Source organism: Chiloscyllium plagiosum, chromosome 23 (assembly GCF_004010195.1).
Source record: "Chiloscyllium plagiosum isolate BGI_BamShark_2017 chromosome 23, ASM401019v2, whole genome shotgun sequence".
NCBI classification, from domain to species: Eukaryota; Metazoa; Chordata; class Chondrichthyes; order Orectolobiformes; family Hemiscylliidae; genus Chiloscyllium; species Chiloscyllium plagiosum.
Window position 1 is genome coordinate 29911386 of NC_057732.1, and position 12341 is coordinate 29923726.

A 12341-nucleotide genomic window follows, 5' to 3' on the forward strand; every position below is an offset into this window, starting at 1 on the left:
ACACATTTCCAGCTCTGATCTCCAGCATCTGCAGACCTCACTTTCTCCATTTAGAGCGTAAGCTAAATCCTGTTGAGGCAACATTTTCCTCAGTACCTGAAAAGCCATAACTAAAAGTTTTTAGAATGAATATTGTTCTGGACAGTATCAAACAGTTGCAAAATCAATCGTTTTTAGGCTTGCTGATCGTTTCTTTCATCTTGCTCTTTAATGCTTGTTTCCTTCCACAGCTACTGATTACTGATAGTGGCTTGTTTGAGCTCTTCTTCAGCAGTAAGTGGACAGGAGGATTGTATCAATTTAACAAAATGCACACTTCAGTAATCACAAGCAAAACACTTGCAGTGACATTTGTCATTCTCAATGTCCTTACCTGCTCAGTACTCTTATTGAAATGCTGCGAGCTTCCTCACAAACAACATCCATTTATCTTCAAAACTTTTTAAAGGTAATTCTTAAGCTTTCGTGTGACCCAGTGTATTTATGCTTCCAGTTATAAATAGTCATTTTCTTTATTGATAGCATTTCCTTGAAAAAAGAGAATACACAGCTGAAGATTGTTTGCTGCTTTTATATAATCTTTCTTGTTGAAGAACAGAACAGTGATGAGGAATCATGAAACAGTCTTATCAGCCAATGCTTTTAGTATGTGATTTGATATATTCAAAACCTTGCATAGAGCAGGCACATAAGTGGTGGAAAATCAGGCCCAAGTAACATAAACATCTTCCCCTCCCTTGAGGTCTTCCTCCATAAAATGTTAGGGATTAAAATCTACCTCTTTTCAAAAGCAAAAGCTGGTCAATTTTGTTTTGTGCCCACGGTGAGCATTATTTAGAAAATTACACTAACTAATTTAGTAATTTTGAGTAACTGGACTGTTGGGATTTCGATGAAGGCCAAGTTACTTTCACCAGACAGGTTATCAATTTATCAGAGTGGAATTCTGCCTGAGAAAATTGTATGGGTTTGTTTACCTGTTCATATAAGAGTATTCTTATATGAACAACTGGTCGTGATGCTGTAAAACGAACATTTTGCATATTTGAAAGAATTCTCAGCTAGATTGATGCTTCAATGATTCTGAAGGATGTTTGTTAGAGCAAAGATGAGTTTATTTACCTGTTCATTAAATTCTATTCCTTTCCTACTCCTAGGAAATAAAAGCAGAATCTTTTGGAAGTACTCAGTAAGTCTAGCACCATTTATAGACAGAGAAAAAGAAAGGTAAAATTCCAAGTCAAATATGACTCTTCTACCAGTTCTGAAGAAATCATGTTCAACTCCAAACATTGACCATTTCTCTCTCCAACTTCCTACAAGTTGAAGGTTAGCATTGATTTACTGGAGCAAGTTGTATAAAGAAGAAAAAGTGGCTAACAGCTTGTGCAGTAGTATTTCTGGCAACGTCAGAGACAAATGACTGATGTTTTGAGTTGTGTGTGACTTTTACAGAACTAGAAGGAGAAGTATATTTGACTCAAAACATTAGCTCTTTTTCTCTCTCTACAGATGAAAAGTATTTAGTAAAGCTGTATGTCTGAGATAGGTAATTGATTGAAAATGATGTAAGAGAAGCCATTAGGTCTTTATGTAGGTGATATCATGCTAGAATAGAGAAATGGTGCAATATATTTCCTTAAAGGGCATATTTCTGTTGGTGCCTTTGGAAAGTCACTCAAAATTATTAAATTAAGGACCGTTATCTTCTAAATATTTAATAGACTCTCATTTTGAATTATTACTTGATTTTGAGAAGCTTTGTAAACCTTTGTAAATAACTCAGGTAAATAAAAATATACAATACCAAAAGATGGAAATAAGAAATGCAAATTTTTCAATCAAACTAGATCCTGTAAAGTAAGATGAGCTCTACTGTCAATGTAATCAACCAAACTTCAGTCAGCACTTCCAATGTAATTTCAAATAAAAATGATCACTAATTGTTTTACAGCATCACGACCAGTGGTTGATTTTAATCTGCAGCAATTATCTAGATAATTAAATCGTCATTACCAAAAGCACTTTTTCAATAACTATCATTATTATAAATGTAAATTTTATTGCATTAGGCCACAGGATATTTTGTAAAAATTGATTTTTATTGGATACAAGACATTAAAATATTGTTTCTAGGAGAACATTTAGCATATTTGAAAGAATTCTCAGCTAGATTGATGCTTCAATGATTCTGAAGGATGTTTGTTAGAGCAAAGCTTCACACAGTTCCAGAGTGGAAATTCTTTCTTTTGTACTTAGCTTCAAGACTAAGCACTTAAAGGAGTTGATCAACAGCACACTGGCAATATTAAGCAAGTACTTTATAATCATTCTACAGGCAGTTATTCAAGACCTCAAGTTTAACGAGATATTTCTTATAAGATTTCCACTCATCCAGCCAAAAGCTCTCACTACAAGGACTCTTAAAGGTTAGTGGTATCTTTGAGCTCTTTTGTTTGTAACAGATTAAAACAGCCAACAACTCATGTTGCCCAGGGGAAGACAATGTGTTCCAATTGTTGTTCTGGAGGCTTTGTCAGTCTTGCATTTATACATCACTGAACACATCTTTTTTGCAATTGGGTTTCCATTGACAATGCATCAGACTAAAGTTTCCAACAGAACATGTTGTAATAACCAAACTATATTTGTGACATTGATGGAGAAGGAAGGCTATCCAAGACATGTCATCTCTGTCTGTTTTTCTTCCAATAGTACCACAGCATCCCTTACGCATATGTGAGCAGGCAAATATGAAGAACCTTTAACAACATAGCATTTCTCCAGTACTGCTCTGAATTATTTCTTTAGATTTTGAGATTAGATCAGCAAACATTTTACTTCACAGCAAGGCTGGTGCAAAATGCACCAAACTAAATTAACAATAGGGTAAAGCTGAAATTGAAGGAGTCCTAGAAGATTAGATGTTCCTACTTGGATTTTAACTATAACCTGTGAGATATGAATAACTTTTTGTCTTGTATATGCATGGATTTCTTCAACTGATTGTGCCATGCCTCTGGAAGGACATGGCTGGTGTTCATCTTGAAACACACAACATGCAATTTATCTACAGAAGCACAGTCTTCCAAGACATTGTTTCTCAGACAGTCACTCTCATTTTTGCAATTTGGATTAGTCATTGGACTCAAAACATTAACTCTGTTCCTCTTTGCACAGATGCAGCCAAATCTGATGAGTTTCTCCAGCACATTCTGTTTTTATTTTGGATTTCCAGCATCTGCAGTACTTTGCTTTATGTACTTTGGAAATTAGTTTATGATATATTAAATGTGCCGGATGTTTTTTTTGATCTCCTGAGTGTTCTTTTTCCTTTGGGAATCATATATAATATACATATAAAAGCATGATTCTTATGCGAAAGCTTATGCTAGATTTTAAAATATGAATGAAAATAAATACAAAACTCAGACTAGATAATCACTAAAAATGACCCAAGCTTCCAGTTGCCTGCCACTTCAGCATACCATCATGTTCCCACACCAACAATTCTATCTCGGGTCTGTTGCAGTGCTCCAGCGAGCTTCAGCACAATTGAAGAAAAAACATCTCCTTTCCCACTTGGAGACCCTGCAGCTTTCAGGACTCAATGTTAAGTTCAATAATTTAAAAGTTTGAACACCTCCGTCCATGTTGTTTACTCAACCCCACACCACAGGTGATGTCATAAAATGGGGTGCCTTCAGCACAGCCAACCCATTTTCACTCATTTATAGTCCCAATTATCACCTATCTAGTTTTTCCTCTTCTCTGGCTTACTATCAACAACCCATTGTTCTTCTGTCTCTCTGGGCTCTGACTCCACCTAACAGTTCACTCCTTTCCCACAAACCTTTTGTCATCAAGATAAATACAAGCTTTTCCCAAATGCTTTCAGTTCTAAAGAAGGATCACTGAACCCAAAACATTCACTCTGATTTCTCTCCACAGATGCTGCCAGACTTGCTGAGTTTCTGTAGAAATTTGTGTTTTTATTTCAGTTCATTTCGGTGCTCAATTTAGTATTTACATTAGACTTCAGCAGTTTTCAGTGATACTGCAAATTTACACTTTACACCCATCAAAAATGATCAGCCAAGTTACTTCAACAAAGTTTGAAGATAACTATTTGGAAATGTTCGGACAAGTTCAGTTCTAAACTGCTACAGTTCTTCTATTCTCATAAAACAATGTAGAGCATTAATAGAGATTTATAAGGAATGTAGCTGAAATGAAAATCATGAGACTCAGCACCAATAGTTGCTGATGTTGTCTCGGGAGTGAACCATTAATGACCACAGCATTCCTAACAATGGGAGATGCAGCAGTGTCAGATAGCTGAACTTCTTAATCCAAGGCAGCTTGCCAGTTGATGTGGCTGTCAAACCTCATTGCTGCACAGTCAAACAAATATGCTGGGTATGTACAGCAAGGTTCGCAATTGCAAACAGAACACTAAAACTCTGAAGGAACGCACATTTAATACTTGCTGCAAAGATACTGGAATAGCAATTAACTGCATAAATTTGCTAAATAAAGATACATGGCTTGAATTATACATTGAATTAATAACAGAGACAATGTGTTGAAGTGGAGCTCTTTTTCCACTTCATTAGTGCACCAAATTCGGGCAGTAATTAGGAACAGATCAATTAGTAAAGCCAGCAGCACTCCGAAAACCATACCAGTTCAATGTAGAGTTTTATGGTGCCCAGCCACAATGCTATCTGGAAGATCTGTGCAATAAGACCCTCTCAATCAAAAGATTCTCTGAGACAAATCTCCTTTGCTTCAATAGTTCTTACGCTTTGAAAAGAATACACTAGCATTGTAACTGAAAACAAGACACATATTCAAAGGAAGCAAGATATAATGAGACTATTTTTCCTTCTGTTTCAGATCTTAACAAAGTTGCTATGAAATAATTTTGATCTACTGAAATAGAACAAGGATTACCAACTAAAGCAATTCAATGATAAATCATTCTATTCACCACTGTATCAATGTTATGTTCTCTTTGCATGTTGAACTATTTCCTAATTACCAAATTGTAGTTGATATTTAATGTTTAAAAGTTAGAAATGGACTCCTTGATAGCTCATTTGTTTTTAATATCCCATCAGTCAATTCAAGTTGCATAACAAAATACACTTCAAATAGTAAGAAGTTAACTTGAATCAAAACTGGAAAGATTGGTTGACACCTTGGATGCCCTCTGAAATAACGTTGGTTAGAGACAAAAAACTGCAGATGCTGGAATCCAAGGTAGACAAGCAGGACACTGAAAGTACACAGCAAGCCAGGCAGTATCAGGAGGTGGAGAAGTCAATGTTGCGGGTGTAACTCTTCTTCAGGACTGGGCTTGGGTGTAGGGACCTAGCAAGCCACTTCCTTACAGCAAACCAGTAGAAGTCACAAAAAGGAAGTGAAACCAAGCTAGGACCACCTAACCACCAGCATTGACAACCGCAAACGTATCCTATTGACCTAATAAATCTTCCTCACTAAAAATGGGGTTAGTGCCAAAACTGTTCCACAGACTAGTCAAGCAATAGCCTGAGATTTGTGTATCCTTGCTAATCACTGTGCTACTGTGCCGCCCATAGATAGGAGGAAGGAATTCCACCAATGGCTCAAATCCAAGCTCTACAGTCCTACCACATCCAGTTGTAAATGGTGTTGGACAATTAAATCACTCCCTAGAAGAACAGGAAGAATCTCCATAAATATTCCCATCATCAATGAAGCAGGAATCTTGCACATCAATGTAAAAGATAAGGTTGAAGCATTTTCAACTATTTATTAGCTAGAAGTGCTGATGGACGATCCATCGTGACTTCTTCAAGTTGTCCCCAGTAACAGATGTCAGTCTTCATGCAATTTGATTCACAACATGTGATATCACATGAAAGGGCTGGAAGACACTGGTCACAGTGTAGGCTATGGGTCCTGACGGCATTCTGGCAATAGACTGAAGACTTGTGCTCCAGAACTTTCCATGCCCTTAGGCAAACTGTTTATTTCCAGTAACAACACTGGTAACTGCCTAACAAAGTGGAAAATTGTCCAGATATTTTCTTTACTAAAAAGGGCAAATGCAATCTAAGCCAATTGCTGCCCAATCAATCAATGTCAATCATTAGTAAAGTGAGGGAATGGACCACCGACAGTACTGCCAAGTAGCAGTTGCTTTGCAATAACCTGATCACTGACACTCAGATTGAGTTTTGCCAGGGCCACTCAGTTCCTTATCCAATTACATCCTTGGCTCAAACATGGGCAAAAATGCTGAACTCCAAAGGCGAAGTGAGAGAGACCGTCCTTAACATCAAACATTTGACCGAGTGTGGCACCAAGGATCATTAAAACTAATACAGTCTTTGGGAATTGGCAAAGGAAACTTTCTGCTAGTTAGAGCCTGAGCTAGGACAAAGGGAGATGGTTGTAATTGTTGGAGGCTAGTCATCTCAACTGTAGGACAATTCCCAGTGTAACTCTTCTCAGTTGCTTCAGCAATGACCTTCCTTCCAACATAAGGTCAGAAGTGGGGATATTTGCTGATGATTGCACAATGTTCAGTATCTTTCATGACTCTTCAGGTACTGAAACATTGCATGTTCAAATGCAGCAAGATCTGGAAAATATCCAGGTTTGGGCTGACAAGTGGCAAGTAATGTGAACACCACAAGTGTTCCCAGGCAAACCATCATCTTCAACAAGTGAGGATCTAACCATTGCTCCTTGATACTCACTGGGAGGATCAGGATCCTTCATCCTGAATGAACCCAGTCTGGATGTGACTATTCACCAAAATTGATCTAGGCTAGCCACATAAATGCTGTGGCTACAAACATTGATCAGACATTAAGAATCCTGCAGTAAGTAACTCACCTTCTTATTCCACTAAGTATGTGCACCATCTGGAAAGCACAAAACAGGAGCACAATGGAATATTCCTCACTTGCCTGAATGTATGCAGCTCCAACTATACTAACTTGACACCAACCAAGGCAAAGCAATCTATTTGATCAGCATCACATCAACAAATATTTATCTCCTCCACCGGAAACACACAATAACATCAGTGTGTATCATTTTCAAGATTCATTGCAGAAATTCATCAAAGCTTCTTACACACCATCTTTCATACCCACAACAAGAAGGATAAGGGCAGCAGATATATAAGAACACCACCACGTGCAAGTTCCCCTTCAAGCCATTTATCACCTCTTTTTGGAAATATATTGTCATTCCTTCAGTGTTGCTGGATCAAAATCATCACAGGGGGTGGCTTTAACTTCTCCAAAATTGCCTGGGCTTCATTTAGAGAAAGAAGCTTAGGTGGTGCAGAATTTGTTAAGTGCATCCAAGAGGGATTCTTAGGATGGGTCGTACCTGATTTTGTACTGGCTAATGAGTTTGGCCAGATGACTGACCTTCCAATGGTAGACCATTTTGGAAACAGTGATCACAGCTCCTTAAGTTTTAAGATAGCTATGAATAGGAATAAGTTACAAGGTACTAAGTTGGGGGAAGGCAAATTACAATATTTGCAGCAGCTAGGAAGTGTTATCAGGCAAGTCCACATTTGGAATGTGGGAGTTGTTTCAAGGCCTACTGATGAAAGTTCAGGACCGGTGAGTTCCAGTAGGGAGGAAGGACAAGGATGGCAAAGTAAGGGACCCTTAGATAATGAGGGATGTTATGAATTCAGTCAGAAGGAAAAAGGTAGCACATGTAAGGTTTAGGAAGCTAAAATCAGGCAATGTCCATGAGAAATATAAAGAAATCAGGAAAGAATTCAAGCAGAGAATTAGTTGAGTAAGAAGGGGCATTCAATGACCTTGGCAAGTAGGGTTAAAGAGAATCCCAAGGCATTCTATACATATATTAAAAATAGTAGGACAATGAGAGAGAAGGTAGGACCAGAGTTGAAAAGTGTGGCGCTGGAAAAGCACAGCAGGACAGTCTACTTTTAGGACATAAGCCCGACCACTCAAGTATGAAGAAGTGAACTTGTGCTTGGAGGCTGAGGATGTGGATGAAATCCTAAATGAGTAGTTTGTGTCAAGGAGAAGGATATGGAGGATAGTGAGATTTGTGTGGAGCATACTAATATGCTAGGGCATTTTGAGATCAAAAAAGAAGTGGTGTTGGGTCTCTTGAAGAGCATTATGGTGGATGTGCCCAGGGCCTGATGGCATCTACCCCAGGTTATTGAGCAAGGCGAGAAAGGAGATTGACCAAGGCCTTGACCAAGATTTGTGTATCCTTGCTAGCCACTGGAGAGATCCTGGAGGACTGGTGAGTAGCTAATGTTGTTCCTCTGTTCAGGAACGGAAATAGGGATAATCCAAGAAACTGTAGACTGGTGAGTCTCACATCGGTGGTTGGGAATCTATTGGACAAAATTCTTAGGGATAGGATTTATGCACATTTGGAAAAGCATGGCCTAATTAGGGACAGTCAGTATGGCTTTGTGCAGGACAGGACATGTCTTATTAACTTGATTGAATTTTTCAAGAAAGTGATGAAGGTGATCAATGAGGGTAGAGTATTGGATGTTGTCTACATGGATTTCAGTAAGGCTCTTTATAAGGTCCCTCATGGTAGGCTTATCCAGAAGATTGAGATGCATGGGTTCCATGGTGCCTTGACTATGTAGATTCTGAACTGGCTTGCCCAAAGAAGGCAGTGGGTAGTGGTGGAAGGTTGTTTTTCAGGCTGGAGGTCTGTGTCTAGTGATGTTCCATAGGGATCCGTACTGGGACCTCTAAATGACTTGGATGAAAATGTAGATGGGTGGGTTAGTAAGCTTACAGATGATAGAAAGATCGGTGAAGTTGTGGATAGTGTAGAAGGTTATCAAAGGATACAGCAGTAAATAGATCAGTAGCAGATATGGGCGGAGAAATGGCAGATGGAAGTTAATCTGTGTAAGTGTGAGGTGCTGCACTTTAGGAGATCAAGTGTTAAGGAAAAGTATACAGCTAACGGCATGACCCTGAACAACATTGGTGTACAGAAGGATCTTGGGGTTCAAATCCAAAGCTCCTAAAAGTGGCCACACAAATAGATAGGGTGGTAAAGAAGGCATATGGCGTGTTTACCTTTATTGGTCAGGACATCATGTTGCAGCTTTATAAGACTTTGGTTAGGCCACAGTTAGAGCATTGTGTTCAGTTCTAGTCATCACATTACAGGATGGATGTGGAGGTTTTGGAGAGAGTGCAGAAGAGGTTGCTGCTGGATTAGAGGGTATGAGCTTTAAGGAGAGGCTAGAAAAACTCAGGTTTTCTTCTCTGGAGCAGTGGAAGCTGAGGGGAGACTCGAAGTCTATAAAATTTTAGATGCATAGATATAGTTAACAGTCGGAATCTTTTTCCCAGAGTTGAAATATCTAAAACAAGGGGGCATGCATTTAAGGTGAAAGGGGGCAAGTTCAAAGGGGATGTAAGGGGCAAATGTTTTACACAGAGTGATAGGAGTGTGTATATGCATTGCCAGAGGTAGTGCTGGAGGCAGATATGATAGGGGCGTTTAAGAGACTTTTGATAAACACATGAATATGCAAGGAATGGAGGGATACAAAACAAGGGCAAGCAGAGCGTTAGTTTAATTTGGCATCATATTTGGCACAACATTGTGTACTGGAGGGCCCGTTCCAGTGCTGTACAGTTCTGTTCTATGTTCTAAAATCCTGGAACATCCTCCCCAGCAGCATTGTGGGTCTAGCTATAAATGGACTGTAGTGATTCAAGAAGGCAGCTCACCATCATATTCTCAACAGCAACTAGGATGGACAGTGAATGTTAGGTTAGTTAGCAAAGCCCACATCCCCCAAATAAATTTTTAAAAGCTTGGTCAATGCACTTGGTTCACAGATTAATTAAGAATCTATGCATGATGGGGCAGTATGGTGTCTCAGTGTTTATCATTGTCACCTCACAGTGCCAGGGACCAGGTTCGATTCCAGTCTTGGGCAACTGTCTGTGTGCAGTTTGCCCGTTTTCTTTATATCTGTGTGGGTTTCCTCCAGGTGCTCTGGTTTCCTCCTTCAGTGAAGAAAGTGAGGACTGCTGATGCAAGAGATCAGAGTTAAAAAGTGTGGTGTTGGAAAAGCACAGCAGGTCAGGCAGTATCTGAGGAGCAGGAGAATCGACGTTTCGATTCATCCCATGAAGAGCTTATGCTCGAAATGTTGATCCTCCCGCTCCTCGGATGCTGCCTGACCTGCTGTGCTTTTCCAATACCACACTTTTTAACTCTGATCTCCCGCATCAGCAGTCCTCACTTTCTGTGTTTTTCCAGCACCACATTTTTCCTCCTACAGTCCAAAGGTGTGTAAATTAGATGAATTGCCCATAGTATCTAGGGAAGTGCAGGCTAGGTAGATTAGCCATGGGAAATGCAGGGTTGCAGGGAGAGGGTGGGTGGGTGGGTGGGTCTGTCTGGGATGCTCTTTGGAGGGTCAGTGTGAACTCAATGAGCCAAATGGCCTGCTTCCACACTGTATAGATTCTATGATACGCTACAACTAGCATACAGAAACTGTCCCCTATGGAACTCTTCCATGGACACCTTGGCAAATATAATCTTATTCTAAATTTTGATATCTAAACTCCTATCTAGATGATGTGAGAAAAAAGCATAATTGAACAAGAATATTTAAAAATGTTCTGATCTGCATGATTGTATTAAGCATGAAATGTCAGACAAAGCCACTGAAGCTTTTTTCACAATGTGTGTATGTTTTCAGGATTTTATAATTGATGCTTAGCACCAACAGATGAGTTCTGCAAAAATAAAAGGAAATATTGTTACAGAATAGTTACTAATGTTTCCTGCAACTTCAAAGAGACATGAGATTGTGTTAAAGGAAAATTGGTTCAGACCAATTAGAAGCAATTTTTCTCTAAATTACTATAATTCTGAAACTGCAGAATGATGTATCCAATTTTGCAGACAGGTTAACAATTGTGTTTTAAATCCAGGAGGGAGGTTGGCAGCAATAAGCAGCATTCTCAGTCTGGATTTTTTTTTCAAATACAGAACTGAAAGAACTGCGGATACTGGAAATCAGAAATAAAAACAGAAATCACTCGAAAATCTCAGCAGATCTGGCTGCATCTATGGAGAGAAATCAGAATTGATGTTTTGGGTCCAGTGACTCATCTTCAGAACTAGTTCTGAAGAATTTCTGAAGAAGGGTCACTGGACCAGAAACATTAACCTGATTTCCCTCCACAAATGCTGTCAGACCTGCTGAGGTTTTCCAGCAATTTCTGGATTTTTTTCTTTCCGTGGGGCTGGAAAACAGAGGACCGTGTTGTTTCTGGTTGTAAACTTGCCTCCAATAGTCATACACTGGGATTAATTAAACTGGAACTCAGTTTATCATCTGGTTAAGAACAGTGGGTGGGCTTTCATAACTGGAGATCCACTTAGAACCGATTAGCATTAAGGCCTTACAGCTTTATGAGGAACAGAAGGCTGCAATGGAAGGCAAGTAATGCTCAGGGAAGATCAGATCCCTGCAAGCCTACAGACGCTGTAGGAGCTATACAGGCCATGCTTAGAGGTGTTCCCCACTCACCCACTCAAATTGGTGGCCAAAAACCACTCACTCATGTTGGATTTATTGTTAAATTGGAGAGATGGCAACTCCATCTTAAAGTGCCTTACCTCTGGAGGGTAATAGAAATTTCCTAGTTGACCTCCTTTGATTGAGCTATAAAACCAAATTATTACAGATGCTGGGGACCAGAATTAAAATCAGAAAATGTTGGAGAAATTTGGCAGGTCTGGCAGTATCTATTTCTCTCTCCACAGAGTTTCTCCAACACTTTTCTGTTTTTATTGGAGTCTGATGGGGTACCAACAGCCCAAGACACTGATCCCAAAGTGGGTTGGAACTGGGAAACCAGCAGACAGGTTGTAGGTGGCAGATTCCCCCGGCCCCCAACGCCTCATCTTGACCATGGACATCCAGTCCCTCTACACCTCAATTCACCTTGACCAGGGCCTCCAAGCCCTCCATTTCTTCCTCTCCCGATGTCCCCACCAGTACCCTTCCACTGACACTCTCATTTGTTTGGCTGAGCTGGTCCTCACCCGCAACAACTTCTCCTTCGAATCCTCCCACTCCCTCCAGACAACAGGGGCAGCCATGAGTGCCCGCATGGACCCAAGCTATGCCTATCTCTTTGTTGGCTACATAGAACAGTCTATCTTCCTTAGTTACACTGGTACCACTCCCCACCTTTTCCGCCGCTATATTGATGACTGCATCGGTACCATCTCGTGCTCCCACAAGGAGGTTGAGCAGTTCATCAACTTCA

General features: G+C 39.8%; 1 long non-coding RNA gene across 1 annotated transcript in view; it reads right to left on the reverse strand.

Moving 5' to 3' along the window:
* Nucleotides 1-12341, reverse strand: part of LOC122561726 — a 96547-nt gene that overhangs the window by 57090 nt on the left and 27116 nt on the right. The window contains exon 5 of the long non-coding RNA XR_006315092.1: nucleotides 374-528. This is a non-coding gene — a long non-coding RNA (uncharacterized LOC122561726). The remainder of the gene's footprint in view (nucleotides 1-373; nucleotides 529-12341) is intronic.